The sequence below is a fragment of the Macrobrachium nipponense genome, chromosome 25 (genome assembly GCF_015104395.2).
Source record: "Macrobrachium nipponense isolate FS-2020 chromosome 25, ASM1510439v2, whole genome shotgun sequence".
In the NCBI taxonomy this organism is placed as follows: domain Eukaryota; kingdom Metazoa; phylum Arthropoda; class Malacostraca; order Decapoda; family Palaemonidae; genus Macrobrachium; species Macrobrachium nipponense.
This window is the reverse complement of record NC_087214.1, coordinates 5043260-5059579: the sequence shown is the minus strand read 5'-3', so window position 1 is coordinate 5059579 and position 16320 is coordinate 5043260. Positions and strand designations below refer to the sequence as shown.

Here is a 16320-nt window from a genome sequence, read left to right as displayed (position 1 = left end):
TGAATAACAACACTTTATATAGTGTATAACATACATAACACTATATATAAGTGAATAACGTGGGGGTGCATTTAACCACAAGGCCTCAAATCAGTGGCAGACAACGTCACTCGTCCAAAAAGGACGCGAAGTCCTATTTGCTGACTTACCAGCCTTCACCCCTTACCATTCCCCCTTCACCCCTTACCATTCCCCCATCCCGTTCCCCTAGCTGTAGGCACCACTCCTCTCACCCTTCCCTACTCCCTAACTCCCCCCCCCCCCCCCCCCCCCCCCCCACTCCCCCCCCCCCCCCCCCCACCCCCCCCCCCCCCCCACCCCTTAGGCAGTTGTATAACATCACCTCCACTTATAAAATGCAAATTCAGTGGAGGCTTCGAGCAACGGAATGAGTTGCAACAACACATGACATATGATCCCCGTGACGCTCTGTCTGTCTGTCCTGATGATGGACTTGATCGTAGAATTACGTCGAGGGAGATATTTACAGACGAATGTTTGACCCTTAAAGAAGAAGAAGAAGAAGAAAAAAAAAAAAAAAAGTCTTGTTTTATTGGCCAGTCGCAAGTCTCACGACTGAGTTTTTCAGTGCTTAAAGAGGTGGTATTGGGAATTATTCTCTCTCTCTCTCTCTCTCTCTCTCTCTCTCTCTCTCTCTCTCTCTCTCTCTCTCTCTCTCTCTCTCTCTCTCTCTCTTCCCGCAATTTCAGGCCGTGATTCAGTACAGTCGATTGACCAACTTGTTTGTCCAGTGTCAAGTTTTCCATCAATACCTAAAATGTGTTTATTTATTTATTTATTTATTTTTCTTTTGCCACTGTGTCTGTATGAGATCATTTGCCTTTATTTCTTTTATATGGTTATTGATTTGTAGCTATTTTACAATTATGTTTTCCAAAATACACACAATATATTTTTACTGTAGTTTACAAAAGTAAAATATTAGAATAGATTAGATCTTGTCTTTTAATTTGCTGCCGAGTCAGATTTTCTGAAATGTCACTTGCTAATTATTTTTAAGAGTTTAGAAAAATCTCCACTTGCTAAACAAATCCTGGTAAAGTTCTGAGATAAGGCTGCATTAAATTCGTTTATATAATAATTTTAAGGAGAGTTTAGAAAAATGTTGAAATATATGGTTCTATAACTCCAGCACTTGGCCTTGGGCCTAAATTTTGTATTGCATCCTATGTGGTCCGTAAATTGAAAAACAAAAAACAGGCCTTTCTGAAAACAGACGTGTTTCACAGCTTGTCCTGGCAAAGAGGTTTCATATTCGCTCATTACTTACTGAGTGTTGGGTACCTTGACTTCTTATTTAGAATCTTCTGTAGTTATGAAGAACCATGTTTTCATTTATGGTTATCCATTGCGACTGTTTTTATTTCCTTCGTTTGTTTCCCGTCAGTGCAAAACGCAGACTGCAACTGTCTTTATTTAGATCCCAAACGAAGTCCAAATTCCTGTAACCCCAAAAGCGGAAAGCAAGCAGAGTAACCAAACAAGCACACAGCTCCTTTCCTTCTCTCTTTCCCCATCGGGCAGATCCTCCAAAGAGTTGACCAATAGAAATATCTTGTGCTTGATGAAAGCAGGATCTCATTGGGAGCCCCGAATGATTCTTCATCGGGGCTGGGCAGTGTTTGGATATGTCCCCAGTTTGCTTGTTACTTGATTTCAATACATTTGCATAGAGATGAGAAGCTGCCACTGACTGATAATAAGTGGTCGTTTGGATGAGATGGGATTTTTTATTTTTTATTTTTCATAATTACCTGATTCAGTTGGTTTCTCTCTCTCTCTCTCTCTCTCTTATAACTTGGTAGCTATTTAACAAGGATGCTTATGAGAGAGAGAGAGAGAGAGAGAGAGAGAGAGAGAGAGAGAGAGAGAAAGAGTGTTATATTAATAATTTTGTATTGAAATGGAAGTATTAGTGTTTAGTAAAAGAAGTCTTATAGTTATAGTTGGAAAAAATAGTGTTTATCCCAATAAAGTTCATTAATGAATGAGATATTGTTTCAAGGGACAATGAGACACTTTACATGAATCTTGTAACTTTAATGAAAAATTCCAATGTCTGCACCTTCCCTCTTGTCTGGTAGCGTTGCTATTTTATTGATAGTTTTTAGATATTTGTTTTCTGGACTAGAAGTCAATGTAGCCTTCCTTCCTTCACTTGCTACATTGGCCCTCAGGCCTCATTGTGACTGTTGTTCCTCTCAGACCACTAAAACATTGAAGTCAATTGTGAAAGTGACACATTCCATGATGTGACGAGTATGAAATGAAAGGTGTTTGAGGATTCAAAATTGATCATTATAGTAATTTCTCAAGTGTTGGCGGCCTTAGTTCAGCAATACTTGCAAATGTGGACTAAAATTATATTATTTGTTTTTGATTCAGGTGAGCGACGAGTATTAGGGGAACGTCTCCGCTAAGGGTAAGGAAATATTGTGATTCATTCCTGATCATATTGACGACAGTTCTCCGGAAAATGAAAACAGATGATGTTTTGGAAGCTTTCCAGTTGTTCTTGAATTCATTTATGTACATCTCTAGATAGAGAGAAGTTCAGTGTGAATGACGGGAAATGGATTCTAATACTATTATATATAGGGTAAGACGTTAGATGCTATATATATATATATATATATATATATATATATATATATATATATATATATACTATATATATATATATAAAGGGTTTGCTATTTGAACAGGAGAGAACCTTAATCAACACTTTAAGTGGCGTCTGTCATCACAGTTGAAACTTTCAAGACGATAGAAGTTAGGCTGCGTCCACGCTACAGTAAAGTCATCAACAAGTCGGCAACTTATCACATACATATCACAGACTGGTCAGCAATTGATCATATACATATCACCATAAGGTCAGCAACCTATCGCATACACATCTCAAACAGGATGACGACAAGTCAACAACCGTCATTGGACGACGACACTTTGGCAAATGCTGGATAATAGTTATACTTCTTTCTAATGAACACCATAATATTCTTTGGAAGCTTGAATTTCAAGTCAGTGGCCCCTGTGGTGGTGGGCTTGTTCCATATGATTAGGGTTCATCTTCTGTATAATAATAATAATAATACTAAAAATAATAATAATAATAATAAAGAGTGCATGGAAAGAAGGACTAATAAAAGTAGACGAAGATCCAGAAATATACAGAGACAGGAGAATGACAAACAGAACAGAGGACTGGCACAACAAACCAATGCACGGACAATGCATGAGACAGACTAAAGAACTAGCCAGCGATGACACATGGCAATGGTTACAGAGGGGAGAGCTCAAGAAGGAAACTGAAGGAATGATAACAGCGGCACAAGATCAGGCCCTAAGAACCAGATATGTTCAAAGAACGATAGACGGAAATAACATCTCTCCCATATGTAGGAAGTGCAATACGAAAAATGAAACCATAAACCACATGCAAGCGAATGCCCGGCACTTGCACAGAACCAGTACAAAAAGAGGCACGATTCAGTGGCAAAAGCCCTCCACTGGAGCCTGTGCAAGAAACATCAGCTACCTTGCAGTAATAAGTGGTACAAGCACCAACCTGAGGGAGTGATAGAAAACGATCAGGCAAAGATCCTCTGGGACTATGTTATCAGAACGGATAGGGTGATACGTGCAAATAGACCAGACGTGACGTTGATTGACAAAGTCAAGAAGAAAGTATCACTCATTGATGTCGCAATACCATGGGATACCAGAGTTGAAGAGAAAGAGAGGGAAAAAATGGATAAGTATCAAGATCTGAAAATAGAAATAAGAAGGATATGGGATATGCCAGTGGAAATCGTACCCATAATCATAGGCGCACTAGGCACGATCCCAAGATCCCTGAAAAGGAATCTAGAAAAACTAGACGCTGAAGTAGCTCCAGGACTCATGCAGAAGAGTGTGATCCTAGAAACGGCACACATAGTAAGAAAAGTGATGGACTCCTAAGGAGGCAGGATGCAACCCGGAACCCCACACTATAAATACCACCCAGTCGAATTGGAGGACTGTGATAGAGCAAAAAAAAAAAAAAAAAATAATAATAATAATAAACAAACAAAAAAGTGGATTCTATAAAACCCCTTTCCTTTCTATCTTTTTACTTATTTTTTCGGGACTGGACAAGAAAAGGACATCTGGTTACCCGTCCCAACTGCCCCTAATAATTCACACGTCCGCCAGCAGTCATTATGCCAACGAGTAACGAGAATTATTGGCTAGTTCACTGACACAAAACTCGTGCGTAACGTTGGCCACTTGTTTCTTCAGGAAATGTAGACACCGGATTTCTGATACAATTAAGAAGTTTTCTGTTTCCTATGGTTTCGTGATCTAGTTTATCGTCCGTTCTATTTTAACCTTTTTAGTCTTTCTAAGGATATTATTATTATTATTATTATTATTATTATTATTATTATTATTATTATTATTATTATTATTATTATTATTCTAAAGATGAACCTCATTCATATGGAACAAGCCCACCACCACTGGGGCCATTGACTTGAAATTCAAGCTTCCAAAAGAATATTCTGCCGTTCATTTGACAGAAGTAATAACAGAAGGTAATGGGAATTAAAGAATGAAGAGATCACTAATCACACACACACACACACACACACACACAGAAAGAGAGAGAGAGAGAGAGAGAGAGAGAGAGAGAGAGAGTTTCTATTAGCGACTTTTGTTTGTGATGGTTAATTTTTCAGAAATCATTTTCACAAGCAATTGTTGACAAAAGTCCCCCTCCTCAAATCATTCTTCAATTCAATTTAACGTTTGCAACAAGTATGCACACACAAATACAAACACACACGCATGCACACACACAAGCAAACCCCTACAGTACCATTCTACCATCTTTCTTCGTAACTAGAGTGAAAGTCCCTTTCAAATGATCACAGGAAATAGCAACGCTGTCAGCTCATACCCAAACAACGAAATCAAGTTGAAAACCAAGTGTTCATCCGGCAGAAAACTTACGTTGCTTCCAGAACTCTTTTATTAAAGGTAGATCCAATGGCGAACAACTGACTGCTTGGAAGAACACGAGATGGTTAAGAGTAACGTACAATGACGATGACTAGGACTTGTTACCCTACAAGGCTGAAGCATAAAAAGTGGTAGCTACAGACGTCACTTGTTCTGACTTATAGGAAATGATCGTCGGCAGTAGTCAATTTTTGGTGGTCAAAAGTGATACTATCGCTTCCTTTTGGTTCGGTAACTACCAGACACACAGAATGAACCTTGTTTACTATAACTACCAGCCTCTTGGAGAGAGGCCTCCTTCGGTAGTGTTCTTCAGATTTACTCTCCTTTTTTATATTTATAGCAAACGTATATATGTATGTATGTGTATAGGAAAGGTGTTATTTTTATTTAGGTGAGAAGGAAATTATATCTGGGGCACACTCCCGGGCACAGTAGGACCAAGAAGTTGTGCTTTCAGGAATCGTTGTGTTGCGTTGCAAGCATTTTTTTTTTTTTTTGAAGAAGAAGAAATCTATTGAAATGGCTTTGTCTGTCCGTTCGCACTTTTTCTGTCCGTCCACAGATCTTGAAAACTACTTGTACCAAAAGGGCGATGCACAGTAGGCATTATCACTGAAATAGGGGCGTATATTTTTCAAAATGCATTGTGAATGAATGTACAAATACATTTTGAATGTTATTCCGTATGAGCTTGTAATTTCTCTGTACTGGAGTTTGTCATTATGTCTGAATAGCTAATATCAACACAAGGGGACATCCTTATTCGGACTGGTTGTGTTGCCAACACATCAAGAAAATGTAGTTCTGTTGAACTAATCGAGGACGTATTTTTGTTTACAGTAGTAAAGACGAAACATTTGTGAAAAAAGGACAAATCCTGAGAAAAGTGAAATTAATATCTCGGAAAATGAGAGAGAGAGAGAGAGAGAGAGAGAGAGAGAGAGAGAGAGAGAGAGAGATCTGATCCGATTAAGAAAGGATTTTGCAGGTTAAAGAGAATCAAATGCCGCTCATTTCTTTATGAAAATTTGTTGTGGGATCTAATTCTTTTACATCAAAGCGCAGACGTAAATATTTACTTTTCGTTGTTATTTATAAGTTTGAATTCGTCAAGAAATATGGGGTAAATGTCTGATAATGTTCATATGTACATTTTAACTCTGTTTTATGTTATTTCTACTTTTTTAAAATTTTCCTGCACTTCTTTTTCTGTATTAGTAACCTTTCATTCTGATTTTATTTTTTACCCTTCATTGTTCATCTTTCATCCCAATTAGGTCTTGTAAACACACACACAGACACACACACACACACACACACACACACACACATATATATTTATATATATATATATATAATATATATAATATATATATATATATATATGTATATACCCTATATATATATATATATATATTTTATATATATATATATTTATATATATATATCCGAGTGAGGGAACAAGGAAAGAAAATGGTTAATCGGAGCGTTGGATTAAGGAGTTTCTCGTTCCTCCGTCCGGTTCAAATCTTCTTAAAGGAAAGCAGATTAAAAGCAAACTTCCTCAAATGAAGACTTTCTATTCTTGCAAGAGTCTCAGACGTTCTTGTGTTTGTTTCCCGAGTCTTGAGAATATACGAGAGGGAATAGCGAATATGCAGGATATTTTATACAACCTTCAGAAGGACGGTTGCTTACAGGAGTTTAATAAACTAAGGAAATATTATTCCAGAAAGATACGTGAACTGGGTTATTTTTTAATAAAATATATATATATATATATATATATATATATATATATATATATATATATTATTAAAAATAACCCAGTTCACGTATCTTTCTGGAATAATATTTCCTTAGTTTATTAAACTCCTGTAAGCAACCGTCCTTCTGAAGGTTGTATAAAATATCCTGCATATTCGCTATTCCCTCTCGTATATTCTCAAGACTCGGGGGAAACAAACCAAGAACGTCTGAGACTCTTGCAAGAATAGAAAGTCTTCATTTGAGGAAGTTTGCTTTTAATCTGCTTTCCTTTAAGAAGATTTGAACCGGACGGAGGAACGAGAAACTCCTTAATCCAACGCTCCGATTAACCAATTTTCTTTCCTTGTTCCCTCACTCGGATATAGTGAGGCGGTGTTGTGAATATGAGGGGAGTGGGGATGGAAGGGGGAGGTGGGGCCTGGTAGTGGTAGGATTTTCCCTGGTGGGAGACGGTGTTTGGCGCTTTTAATGATTGTATCATTGTAACAACGTATGCGACTTAAGGGTACTTACAGTGTGTGTATAGTATATATATATATATATATATATATATATATATATCTATATATATATATATATATATATATTATATTATATATTATGACAGGTCTGATGTGTGAAATCTGAGGTCATGGTCCGTAGAGTTGCTCAGTTCGGTAGTGTTTGTTACTTCAATATTCAGGCGTTTAAGGAAGATTTTGAGGCCAACGTTTCTCTCAGCCTCTGCTGCGCATGCTCACGGCGAAGGACGGGAGTAGACTGAAGTTCATACTGAGTCCTACTCTTTATATACTGGTGGGTCAGCAGGGGGTCAACTGCATGCTGCCTGCTGCTTGGATGAGGTGAAATGCGCGCCGTTGATTGGATTGCCAGAAATTTCTTTGGCCTCGCAGAGATTGAGAGAAATGTTGGCCGTGCATACTGCCATTTAGCAGTTACATCTTGACAGACCTGAACAAGTCTACGGACCATGAAACCCATATTTCAGTTGCCGGACGAGCATTGTACAGTAGTACCTCGAGATACGAAATTAATCCATTCCGAGGCGCCCTTCGTATCATGAGATTTTCGTATCTTGGACCACGTTTTACATGTAAAATGGCTAATCCGTTCCAAGCCCTCCAAAAACACCCCATTAAATTTCATAATAAAACTAAATTGACCTATAAACAATGAAATACTACAACAATTTGGACCATTCAATACCTAAATTAATAACAAAATGCAAAATAACCTATAAAAAAAGTATATTAGTGTACATGGTATACAAGAAATACTGTACGTAAAATGTGGAAGCTTACCTTTCGAGTGAGGCTATCTCCGAAAGCGGCGGCAGAGGAGGAGGAGGACAAATGATTGCACTTTATGAAAAGCGGCTAGAACATCCTTAATTTCTGCCGTTTTTTTTTTCTTTTTTGGATTTTTTACTTTTTTTTTTACTTTGCATAGTTTTTTTTTTTTTTTTTTTTTTTTTTACAGAATTTCAACTTCATCACCACTTTCAACTTTCTGTTTTTTATCACTTGGTTCTTCCTTTTTGCTTACAACTTTCTGTTTTTTATCACTTGGTTCTTCCTTTTTGCTTACTCCTGCTAATGCTAAAGGCCTCTTTAAAAAATAACGATCCAAGGAAGATTGCTTCTGCCTACTTTTCACAATGTTCCCGAAACGACTCAGGCAAACGTCATCAAACTGCTCAAGCATACGACCTGTGTGAGCCTTTTCGAGGTGTCTTTTTTTTCTATAAACGCGTAGTGTTGATTAACGGCTGCCCGTCTTGATAATTATCTACTAATTGTTGCACCTCATGACTCTGTTGGCCCTGGTGTCCATCAAAACCCTGTTCAACCAAATGCTCTCTCTGCAACTGATTTGGGTACTGAATGTTCGGCTGCTGACCTTCAACATAAACTGAAGTGCCTTGACTATACGGTATGCATGTTGTAAATGATTGGTCAACACCCTCTGTTCAGCAGGGAGAGGAGATTCTACCAACCTTGCAAAGTTTCCAGTTATCCCATGAGAGAGACCTTGATTACTTATCCCATGTGAGAGATCTTGGTCACTTATCCCACGAGAGAGATCTTGGTCAATCATATCATATATGTCGTCACTCAAGAGGTGCTCTTCTTTTTCAATTTTCTGTGAAAAGATATGAGAAATTTTTTTTTTAAATGCACATTGACGATCCCGAAACGAATACCGCGTGCGTAATATAACAATGCTGGTACCGAGTGGCTGAGGCACGCCACCACTTACATAGATGCATGATGGGAGGGACGCTGGCCAATAGGAGAGAAGGATCTCATGGCAGCGACTAGCTTCAGGAACCAATGTGAGAGCAGGAGGATGGTGGCGAGTCTACTAAGTTGGCGGTGCGCGAGTTTCAAAATTGTTATCGGTGGTTCGGGCGAATCTCGGACTTTACAGAAACCTTTCGTATCTTGAAAACTTTTCGTATGTAGAGCCGTTAAATTGTTCGTATTGGCTTTCGTATCTCGAGTTTTTCGTAAGATGAGCCTTTCGTATCTCGAGGCACCACTGTATCATAAGCCAGAAATATATTTTATGATGATTCACGACTATTTCCATCTTCAGAAAAGACAAGTATTGGAGAGTTACTAGCACAACGCAGTGACCAAGAAAAGTCATTTATTAGAAAAATAGAGAAAATTCTATTCAAACTGAATGCAACTGACTCAGTAACTCAACAAAAAAAACTTATATCTTTATATCATTGTTATTATTCCATAAACCGTAAATCTTCAGCATATACTATAAAAACAAAAACGGTTTTAGCCACCGAATTCAGATAATTTCCCCCGAGTAACAAATAATGAATTTCAACGACTTGTAAATCACTCTCTCTCTCTCTCTCTCTCTCTCTCTCTCTCTCTCTCTCTCTCTCTTACTGGGAAAGTCTTTGACAAGGTATTTAGCCTTATTTCTCCCTCAAGAAAATTCTTCCAGTTTAAATATTGATGAAGTTCCCGACGACCTGGTTTACATTCAGTGGGGCTCCTCGGTTGGGGGGAATGTCTGCATTTGTCCAGGGAAATGGTTTTTTATGCTAATGTATCCTTTTTTTCTTGGTTGGTCTTCGCTCCTGAATTTTGTAAGTTTTTTTTTGTGGGTGGTTTAACATGATGGTCTCATAAGAGATTGTAAGCTCTCTTCTCTCTCTCTCTCTCTCTCTCTCTCTCTCTCTCTCTCTGTTTAGTTGCTTTTATTGACGTGTGATGTAAATATAGCGAAATGTAATTAAATGTTGATGAGGCGCAGTTTAGTTTTGATATAACGAACGTAATTTCCACCATTGTTAATTCTAACACGATGCATTACAAGTTATTTCTAATTTAAAGTTATTAAATTAGATTAAATATTGAAGTATTGCAATACGTCATGGGTTTATTGCAATCCTCACCTGACTCTTTATAGGAAATAGGTCATATTAACTATTTCATTTGTCGTCATTTCACAGTTTTTGTTGTTGTTGATTCTGTGGACATTGTCGAAGGATCTGTTGGTTTCCGTTGGCAACAAACTGCTAAGGTTTGTTGATTGTTGCAGAAATGCTTCATCTTTTACAATTGAAGGATTTAATAACCTTTTCTTAATCCTTCTTATCAGGACTCGGGACCAGCTTGTATCTATAAATCCTTGTAGCAGATCTATAAGACAGATTGTTATTATAAATATTTCTCATTATAAACAATGAATTTTATAATTTGGTATTGAGAATAATTCACCATTCATTGTAGTGGACTGCCCATTTGATATAATGGAACCACTCTGTGTAATGTCATCAGGAATCATTTGAACTTCAAAGCTATCTGTGGAGGGGAGAGAATTTTGCCTCTGACAGATGTGGATTGTTTGGGCTCATTTGGGCCTTGTTCAAGGTCACCTAAGGGTCCTACTTGTGTTTGTTGTTTGTTTTTAATGTTTTTGTTTTTTATATGTAAGTGTATGAATGTGAACAAGAGAGAGAGAGAGTGTCGACCATCTTTCCCCTTGAGCAGAAACTGGAGGAAAGGACGCATGTTCATTCGTATAAAGTACTGTTTATATCTTCCACTCTCTTTGGTCTGAGAGGAGCCGGTTTTGTATTCAGGAGAGAATAAACAACGGTATTTTGGTGTTTTAGTCAAATCAACCAGACCCCTGAATCTAGTTTTTATCTTTATTATTTTTGAAATATCTTTTGATTGGTTCATCTTAGCCAGTTTGAGGCTTCATTCCAGGCTTCAGGAAGAGTTAGAGGTTCATTTGAGGCTTCAGGAAGAGTTAGAGAGGAATTCATTCCAGGCTTCAGGAATAGTTAGAGATTCATTTGAGGCTTCAGGAAGAGTTAGAGAGGGATTCATCCCGGGCTTCAGGAAGAGTTAGAGAGGGATTCATTCGAGGCTTCAGGAAGAGTTAGAGAGGGAATCATTCGAGGCTTCAGGAAGAGTTAGAGAGGGATTCATTCGAGGCTTCAGGAAGAGTTAGAGGGATCACATTCGAGGCTTCAGGAAGAGTTAGAGAGGGATTCATTCGAGGCTTCAGGAAGAGTTAGAGAGGGAATCACTCGAGGCTTATGGACGAGTTAGATAGGGATTCATTCGAGGCTTCAGGAAGAGTTAGAGAGGGATTCATTCGAGGCTTCAGGAAGAGTTAGAGAGGGATTCATTCGAGGCCTCAGGAAGAGTTAGAGAGGGATTCATTCGAGGCTTCAGGAAGAGTTAGAGAGGGATTCATTCGAGGCTTCAGGAAGAGTTAGAAGTTCATTTGAGGCTTCAGGAAGAGTTAGAGAGGGATTCATTCGAGGCTTCAGGAAGAGTTAGAGATTCATTTGAGGCTTCAGGAAGAGTTGGAGAGGGATTCATTCCGGGCTTCAGGAAGAGTTAGAGATACATTTGAGGCTTCAGGAAGAGTTAGAGAGGGATTCATTCGAGGCCTCAGGAAGAGTTAAGAGATTTCATTAGGAGGCTTCAGGAAGGAAGTTTAAGAGGATTTCTTATTCACGGAACAAAGTTCAGAAGAGGTTAGATTGAGGGATTCATTCGAGGCTTCAGGAAAGAGTTAGAGATTTATTCGAGGCCTTTAGGAAGAGTTAGAGAGATTCATTCGAGGCTTCAGGAAGAGTTAAAGAGGAGATTCATTCGAGGCTTCAGGAGAGTTAGAGAGGGATTCATTCGAGGCTTCAGGGAGAAGGATTATTCGAGGCTTCAGGAAGAGTTAGAGAGGGATTCATTCCGGGCTTCAGGAAGAGTTAGAGATCATTTGAGGTATCAGGAAGAGTTCAAAGGAGTTCATAATGAGGCTTTCAGGGAAAAAAAGAGTTAGAGAGGGATTCATTTGAGGCCTCCCGGTGGAGTTAGAAAGGGTTCATTAAAGGGAGGCTTCAGAAGAGGTTAAGGAGTCTTCATTTGGAGGCTTCAGGAAGGTTAAGAAAGGTTTCATTCGAGGTTTCTCGGAAGGAGGTTAGAGATTCATTTGAGGCTTCAGGAAGAGTTAGAAAATAGGGTTTCATTTGAGGCTTCAGGAAGATTTGTATTCTTTGAGGCTTCAGGAATGAGTTTAGAAAGGGTTATTCATTTCGAGGGTCCTTCAGGAAGAGTTAGAGATTCTTTGGGAGGCTTCAGGAAGACGTTTAGATAGGGATTAATTCGAGCTTTCAGGAAGAGTTAGATAAATTCATTTGCGGCTGTTCATGAAGAGTTAGAGGGATTCATTTGAGGCTTCAGGAAGAGTTAGAGATTCATTTGAGGCTTCAGGAAGAGTTAGAGAGGGATTCATTCGAGGCTTCAGGAAGAGTTAGAGATTCATTTGAGGCTTCAGGAAGAGTTAGAGATTCATTTGAGGCTTCAGGAAGAGTTAGAGGGATTCATTTCGAGGCTTCAGGAAGAGTTAGAGATTCATTTGAGGCTTCAGAAGAGTTTAGAAAGGGATTCATTTCGAGGCTTCAGGAATAGTTAAAAGATTCATTTGAGGCTTCAGGAGAGTTAGAAGGCCGATTCATTTGAGGTCTTCAGGAAGAGTTTAGAGATTCATTTTGAGGCTTCAGGAAGAGTTTGAGAGGGATTTCATTCGAGGCTTCAGGAAGAGTTAGAGATTCATTTGAGGCTTCAGGAAGAGTTTGAGATTCATTTGAGGCTTCGGGAAGAGTTAAGAGGGATTCATTCGAGCTTCAGGAGAATTAGAGATTCATTGAGGGCTTCAGGAAGAGTTTGAAAGATTCATTGAGGGGCTTCAGGAAGAGTTAGAGATTCATTTGAGGCTTCAGGAAGAAGTTTAGAGATTCATTGAGGCTTCAGGAAGAGTTAGAGATTCATTCGAGGCTTCAGGAAGAGTTTGAGATTCATTTGAGCTTCAGGAAGAGTTAGAGATTACATTCGAGGCTTCAGAAGAGTTTAGAGATTCATTCGCTTCATGAAGAGTTCGAGATTCATTGATGGCTTCATTGAAGAGTTAGAGATTTCATTTCGAAGCAGTTCAAGAAGATTTGATTCTTCGAGGCTTTCAGAAGAGTTGAGATTCATTTGAGGCTTCAGTATAGATTTCATTTTGCTTCAGAATTAGAGATTCATTGAGGCTTTCAGGAAATTGAGATTCGTCGGTCTTCAGGAAGAGTTAGAGATCTTCGAGGCTTCAAGAATAGAGATTCATTGAGCTTCAAGAAGAGTTTAGAGATTCATTCGAGCTTCGGGAAGAGTTGAGATTCTTCGAGCAGAAGTTAGATTCATTCGGGCTTCAGGAAGAGTTGAGATTCAGTTCGAGGCTTCAGAAGAGTTAGAGATTCATTTCGAGCTTCAGGTTAGAGTTTGAGATTCATGCAGGGCTTCAGGAAGAGTTAGAGAGGGATTCATTTGAGGATTCGGGAAGAGTTTGAGATTCATGCGGGGCTTCAGGAAGAGTTTAGAGAGGGATTCATTCGAGGCTTCAGGAAGAGTTTAGAGATTCATTTGAGCTTCAGGAAGAAAGGGTTTTGATATTCATGCGGCTTCAGAAGAGTTGAGATTCATTCGGGCTTCAGGAAGAGGTTAGAGATTCATTTGGAGGCTTCAGGAAGAGTTAGAGTTCATTTGAGGCCTTTCAGGAAGACAGTTTAGAAAGGGATTCCATTTCGAGGCCTTCCAGGTAATGAGTTTGAGATTCATTATCGGGTGGCCTTCAGGAAGGGAGTTAGAAGGATTCATTCGAGGTCTTCAAGGAAGAGTTAGATATTTCATTTGAAGGCTTCAAGAAGTTACAAGGGATTCATTTCGGAGTTCTCAGGAAGAGTTAGAGATTCGATTTTAGGCTTCAGAAGGGGGGGGTTGTTTTTTGTGGTGGGGGGGGGGGGTTTTAGAAATTCTGATTTCATTTGAGGCCTTTCCAGGAATGAGTTAGCGAGGGAGTTCATTTTTCGAGGCTTCCAGGAATAGTTTAGAGATTCATTTGATCGCTTCAAAGGAAGAGTTTAGAAGGTATTCTTCGAGGTCTTCAGGAAGAGTTAGAGATTCATTTGAGGCTTCAGGAAGAGTTAGCAAGGGATTCATTCGAGGTCTCAGGAAGAGTTAGAGATTCATTTGAGGCTTCAGGAAGAGTTAGAAACTGATTCATTTGAGGCCCCTCCAGATGGATTTTTAGAGGAGGGAGTCATTTCCGAGGCTTTCCGGAATAGTTAAGAGATTCCAATTTGGGCCTTCAGAAGAGTTAAAAGGGATTCTTTCGAGGCTTAGGAAGAGTTATAGCGATTCATTTGGAAGGCTTCAGGAAGAGTTTAGCAAGGGATTCATTCGAGGTCTTCAGGAAGAGTTAGAGATTCATTTGAGGCTTCAGGAAGAGTTAGAAACTGATTCATTTGAGGCCTCCAGATGAGTTAGAGAGGGAGTCATTCGAGGCTTCTGGAAGAGTTAGAGATTCATTTGAGGCTTCAGGAAGAGTTAGAAAGGGATTCATTCGAGGTCTTAGGAAGAGTTAGAGATTCATTTGAGGCTTCAGGAAGAGTTAGAAAGGGATTCATTCGAGGCTTCAGAAGAGCGGAGATTCAGAGTTCAGGAGAGTTAGATTCATTCGAGGCTTCAGGAAGAGTTAGAGATTCATTCGGGGCTTCAGGAAGAGTTAGAGATTCATTTGAGGCTTCAGAAAGAATTAGAGAGGGAGTCATTCGAGGCTTCCGGAAGAGTTAGAGATTCATTCGAGGCTTCAGGAAGAGTTAGAGATTCATTTGAGGCTTCAGGAAGAGTTAGAGAGGGATTCCTTTGAGGCTTCAGGAAGAGTCAGAGAGGGCTTCATTCGAGGCTTCAGGAAGAGTTAGAGATTCATTTGAGGATTCTGGAAGAGTTAGAGAGGGAGTCATTCGGGGCTTCAGGAAGAGTTAGAGAGGGATTCCTTTGAGGCTTCAGGAAGAGTCAGAGAGGGATTCATTCGAGGCTTCAGGAAGAGTTAGAGATTCATTTGAGGATTCTGGAAGAGTTAGAGAGGGAGTCATTCGGGGCTTCAGCGAGAGTTAGAGATTCATTCGGGGCTTCAGCAAGAGTTAAAGATTCATTTGAGGCTTCAGGAAGAGTTAGAGAGAGATTCATTCGAGGCTTCAGGAAGAGTTAGAGAGGGATTCTTCGAGGCTTCAGGAAGATTTAGAGATTCATTCGAGGCGGTTCAGCAGTTAGGAGATGGGATTCATTCGAATTAGCTTTCTTGGAAGAGTTATTATTTATTCTTCGAGGCTTCAGGACGAGTTAGAGAGGGATTCTTCGAGGCTTTCAGGAAAGTTAGATAGGATTCTTCCGAGGCTTCATGAAGAGTTTTAGAGAGGGATTCATTCGAGGCTTCATGAAGAGTTAAAGAGGGATTCATTGCGCGCTTCATGAAGAGTTAAGAGGGATTCATCGAGGCTTCAGGAAGACGTTAGATAGGGATTCATTCTGAGGCTTCAGGATGAGTTAGTAGAGGATTCATTCGAGGCTTCAGTAAAGTTAGATCGGGATTCATTCGAGGCTTCAGAAAGAGTTAGCGAGGGGATTCTTCGAGGCTTCAGGAAGAGTAGAGAGGATTCTATTCGAGGCCTTAGGAAGAGTTAGAGAGGATTCATTCGAGGCTATCAGGAGAGTTAGCTAGGATTCATTATTCGAGGCTTCAGGAAGAGTTAGATTAGGGATTCATTCGAGCTTCAGGGAAGAGTTAGAGAGGGATTTCATTCGAGGCCTTAGAGTTAGATAGGGATTTATTCGAGGCTTAGGAAGAGTTAGAGAGGGATTCATTCGAGGCCTTAGGAAGAGTTAGAGAGGGATTCATTCGAGGCTTCAGGAAGAGTTAGATAGGGATTCATTCGAGGCTTCAGGAAGAGTTAGATAGGGATTCATTCGAGGCTTCAGGAAAGTTAGATAGGGATTCATTCGAGGCTTCAGGAAGAGTTAGAGAGGGATTCATTCGAGGCTTCAGGAAGAGTTAGAGAGGGATTCATTCGAGGCCTTAGGAAGAGTTAGAGAGGGATTCATTCGAGGCTTCAGGAAGAGTTAGATAGGGATTCATTCGAGGCTTCAGGAAGAG

General features: G+C 39.5%; 1 protein-coding gene across 3 annotated transcripts in view; it reads left to right on the top strand.

Annotated features, from left to right (window-relative positions):
- LOC135199130 (polypyrimidine tract-binding protein 1-like) overlaps nucleotides 1-16320 on the top strand; it is a 75942-nt gene that overhangs the window by 40351 nt on the left and 19271 nt on the right. For 2 of the 3 annotated variants that reach the window (XR_010310911.1, XM_064227044.1), the window contains one exon: nucleotides 2407-2443. The exons of the other annotated variant lie outside the window; for it this stretch is intronic. The gene's annotated coding sequence lies outside the window, so the exon portion shown is untranslated. The remainder of the gene's footprint in view (nucleotides 1-2406; nucleotides 2444-16320) is intronic. 3 annotated transcript variants of the gene reach the window in all.